Source organism: Aplidium turbinatum, chromosome 1 (assembly GCF_918807975.1).
Source record: "Aplidium turbinatum chromosome 1, kaAplTurb1.1, whole genome shotgun sequence".
Classification (NCBI taxonomy): Eukaryota; Metazoa; Chordata; class Ascidiacea; order Aplousobranchia; family Polyclinidae; genus Aplidium; species Aplidium turbinatum.
Window position 1 is genome coordinate 26,017,576 of NC_137472.1, and position 5,436 is coordinate 26,023,011.

A 5,436-nucleotide genomic window follows, 5' to 3' on the forward strand; every position below is an offset into this window, starting at 1 on the left:
ATTTGTAGCAAGAATTGACAGCGATAGACACCGTGTTTCGCCCATGAGGCTGGGCTCGTCAGTATCGCACCACTAATTCTGCCACAATGATATTCGACCACTGCTTTATTATGCAAGTCAACAAGGAAACTAAAGTGAATCTTAAGCTATAAATAAAGTGAATTTTGTGTTATAAACTTATAAACTACCAACCCTTGAATGGTAAATTTACGTCAAAACTACAAAAATTTTACCCGTCAAAGCATTTCATCAAAACAATGCAACTTCGTGACTTCCTCTGTTTCTTAAACAATCTTGTACAGTGGTTCTGGAGTTTGCAAAATGCAACGCATATGTAGCCTACCAATAATACGTTTTTAATAAAACAGCATTAAAACTGATTTATGCAATACAACTTACCACGATTCAAAGAATATTGTGTTGTTACTTCAAAACAGTAAGTTATAGGTAATCATTATCTTTAGAGATGAATTGTACTTATGGAATAGGAAGAATATACATAAGTGATCTCTAAATCGCTAAGAATGAATGTGAAATTAAATTTCAGTTGTAGCAAGTAGACAATATAAATCACTTTAAGTAATATGCTTCATAAAACTACCAGTATAAAATTTTTAGCATCTACAAAGAAAACCATGCGTGTGTTTAACAAAAATAACAGGGGTTGAAAATGTGAAAAAAATACTTGTGACCATAGTATAAACAAGATACTAAACCTTTTTACAAATGTAAGCGTGGGATCGATCATGGATCCAAATAAAACCTTCAGAACCGAATGGAGGTGAAACCCTAAGTAAACAGTGTTGTCATTTAAAAGTCTCATGTGACACATCCAAAGTGTTTTATGATTATTAGATAAAGATTATAAAAATAATATAAGAGTTTGCAAATCATAAGTGGGCTTTAAGTTGCTGGAAATACGCTTAAGGTTGGTGGAAGTAAGCTTATGGTTGTTGGAAATACTTCATCTTAAAAAAAAAAAAATAAATAAATAAGCAGATTTATTATAGGCTACTTGAAAAAAATAAAAAATTATTTCAACAAACTGTAAACTAAAAGTTTTTGCTCTAAAAACATTGACACGATAAAAATTATAAGAAATTGAAAATGTTAGTTCTGTAACTTACAAAACTGAAAAAAATAATTTTAATAAATCATGAAGTTTTCATTGCAAAAACCAAAAAACTAAAAAAAAATACTTTTAACAAACTACAAACTTTTAAGTTCCATAATTTAAAACTAAAAACAAAATTATTTCAACAAACTGTAAACTAAAACTTTTTAAAACATTAGCACGAAAAAAGTTTTTTTCTGAAATTAAAAATGTTAGTTCTGCAACTTACAAAACTGAAAAAATAATTTTAATAAATCAGAAAGTTTTATTCTAATAACATACATACGAAAAATTATTTTAAATAAAAAAAAAAATAGTTAAGTTTTCTTTTACAAACTAAAAAGTAGTTTTGACAAATCGAAAACTAAAAAGTTTTATTCTAACAACATTCACACGAAAAATTATTTTAAATAAAAATAAAATAGTTAAGTTTTGTTTTACAAACTAAAAAATAGTTTTGACAAATTGTAAACTAAAAAGTTTTATTCTAACAACATACACACGAAAGATTTATCACAAACATAACTTTTATTAAACTGAAAAATACTTTTAACAAACTACAAACTTTTAATTGCACAAACCAACAACCAAACATATTTTTAACAAACTACAAACTTTCAGTTTGTATGATTGATAAATCAAAAAAAAAAACATTAACTAACGAGGTGCAAACTTTATGTTCCATAATTTACAACTGAAAATTAGTTTTAACAAACGTTTAAGTTCCATAATTTACAACTTAAAGAATAGTTTTAACAAACTACAAACTTATAAGTTCCATAACTTACAAACTGAACATAAAAAAAAAGTTTTAACAAATTGTAATCTGAAAGTTTACTTCTGAAAACATACACATGAAAAATTATGTTAAGTCACAAACTTAAGTTTTCTTTTACAAACTTAAAAAATATTTTCAACAAATTCCAATTTTATTTTTACAAGCTTAAGAAACTACAACAAAATATCACAAGTTTCTGTTGCATAATTTGTAACGTTGACATCTGTGTTTGGAGGTTTGTTTGTGTGTTTTTATCAGCAGGTGTCATTACGTGTTGCAAAATTTGAGCTCTCATTCTGCAGGTTTGTATTTTTTCATGCTTGTCTTATAAATTTGTGATGTAGATTGTGCTAGGTTTGTTAATTTTTTTTCAGTCCTCCGATTGTAGAAGTATATGTTGCAACAATTTGTTCTATAGCTGTTCATTTGGGTGTTCTCATTGTATAAAAGAAATGTTGATTGTTTAGCTGGTATTAGCATCATCTAAAATAAAAATGTAAAATTTATTCCTGCATGATAAACCTAAAGTTACATTGTTTTAACCAAGCCATTATTCTTACAATCTTTAAGCGATACTATATCAACAAAAATAATTTCCAGATTAGTTACATTTATCAAAATTACTATCAATGATAACCTAAAACCACTGTTTTAGCGAAACGTAGACCTAAAGAAATAAAGGTTTACCAAAACCAACATAAACCGAAACAAAGATTAACCAAAATGGAGATGCCAAAATGCATTATTATTAAGCTTTTGAACAAGACATAGATTATAATATATATAACTAACTAATAAGCGACTAAGCACCCCTTTGACCATTTACTTTACAATAAACTAAAAGCAAGCCACTGATTAAAAGAATCAAAGTATAACGAAATTAACTAATCCATACAAACCAAAAAACAATGCAACCTCATTGATTTACCGAAATAACAGATTCACCAAGAACAAAACCCAGCATTTGGAAAAATCCGGAATCGAGCCAATAGACCTATCCACCAGAATCAATAGTGAAAACTCTATTCAAGCAATCAAACAGCTTTACGAAAAAACATGGCTACACCCAAACCGACAAAAATTAACAAAACTTTAATAAAATAAACTTAATTAAATCCTACATATTAACAAAACATACAGACACATACAGAACATACACAAAGCATATACATACAGACAGTTTGCTAACTTACACGCGATCAGCCCGCACGACATATTGTACGAGAAGAAAAACAAACATACGTTGACATATGTTATTTAAATCGTCATGCTCTATATGCCTAAAACCAAAAGATCTGCAGTTTAAATCAACAACACTACATTAGTTAATATTTTGTGAGATTGATATTTTTATGTTGGTTGAGCAAGAAGCATAAATAACGTTAATAAACCTTTATGACCTTCAAGTACATTTTGGTATATTTAGGACTTGTATTGTAGACAATTATGAACACCTACAAGATTAAAACGATTACGCGATTAAAGCATTCAATGTGCAGCATCATGAAACAGAAGCGATGACACAAAGGTAAATAACCGCAAACATAGGTTGTTTCCTTGCTTTAAAAAAAAAAAATGTAATTAAGCTCTGTAAAAGGTTACAAGCAGATTTAACATCTAATTGAAATCAACTTGGGGCTATGTTTCAGCTTTAATTATTCTATATCCAACTCAATATTACACTTTGCTAACATATTTCAGTACAAATTATTACATCTAAACTTTACTAACATACTCTGACAATCTAACAACACAAGAAAAACTGGATAATGTTGACTGGCTAAGAGTGCATTGCACCAGCTGCTTGCTAGGCTATTCTGAACATATCATTAAACAGGAAGCAGGCTGAGTTCGTACATCCACAGCAAGAAAATGTTAATATGTACAGTATAGGTTGATATAGCATATTAAACCTTTATGATTTTCCAATATACTTTAGGAACATTTAAGACTTATGTTTATATGAAAAAAAAAGATTGTTTTAATGTGAAAAAATTAAAACGTGTGTTTGAACTACAAACCAACAACTAAGCTAAGAATAAGTCACATTAAATCACAAGCAGAATTAATTAAGTAGCCTATTGATAAAGTACTTTAAACTAAACATTATTATAATTTTTAACAAAACTATTCATCATAATATTATAAATTTGAGTTATTATTATCTTGAAATTAAATTTATATGTTAATTCAAATGTCAAGTTTAAACTATATAATTATTCATAAAAAAATTCCCCTTTAAAAATCCCCTATAAAATTTTGATCAAACCGGAAACCGACCGGAAATACGTAATATCCTGCTCTCTAGCGCCAGCCGTGTTTGGGGGTTCTGGCAATCCTCTCCCACTACTCATAGAGATATACCATAGAGAATTCATAACCATAAACAAATAGAGAATCTCTATTTGTTTAACCATAGAGATTCTCTATGGTTCAACAAAGCAAACTCTCTACCAAAGCTTTATCTTTTATAACCAATGCGCCACGGCGCAATGGTGGTAGCTGGTTCGCACGGAAAACTGTCCTGTCCTATGTTAAAGTGACTACCATACAAAAATTGCTTCCACAGATTAGTTAAAAGAAACTTAAATTGCGCAAACTCTGCGCTTCTTTCTTCCTTTGTTGTTTCTTCTTATAGCAAAAACGAGAGCAAGGGATGCGATACGAATCTCTGCTTCCGTAAGCTTCCAATTTTCTTAAAATTAAAACCGAGCTGAAATCATTCGGGGACATGAGTTAGAAGCTGTTTATTTGTATTCAGGTAAAGAAATTACGAAATCGTTTTACTGAAAAATATCATCTTCTCTTTTTCCAATTTTGACAAGCTATGCTTCCCTTGCTGCCATTGAGGATAGGCTGCGCCCCTGCTTTATATCTATATTTCGACATATTTCATATCTTTTCGATATTGGTGTTTTCTATATATCTTCGATATATTTTAATCTTCGATTTGTTTTAGAAATACTCTCAGAGTTCACCAAATCGGAAGTGTTGTTCAAAAATTTCTGGGAGAAGCCCCCCAGATCCCCCGCTGGTAGTGTTGCCATCGGCAACATCTTCTCGGCTATTACCTTCTTAGCTTTTGCAAACTTCTGGGTACTTCAGTAGCTTCGCTTTCTCTAACTCGTTGACGGGCTTACTGACATGTGCAATAATTCTTATTTCCCCCCCCCCACGAAATTTTTTGCTGACTACGCCCCTGGCCCCGCATTGTAGCTACTGGTCCGTAGGCTGCTTTCTATTTTGTTTCGGACTCAATTATCACGACAAATAAAATTAAATGATTCAATAAACTTTTATCTGCTTTTAACAGATTACTTATGAGCTGTAAGTAAAACACAGTAAAAAAAATATTACACTACCTTGCTTTCAATAAAAAAATAAGATAGCCTACCCATAACCTAATGTTCTAAAGTAAACTGCAACACTCATTGTAACATAGGCTACGGTACTAAGTTAATATTACACGTTTCCAAGTTTTACCTCGGTGTATTTCAATATCACGTAAGCGAAGCTGTTTTTTGTTAAAGATAAGCCCTACTGA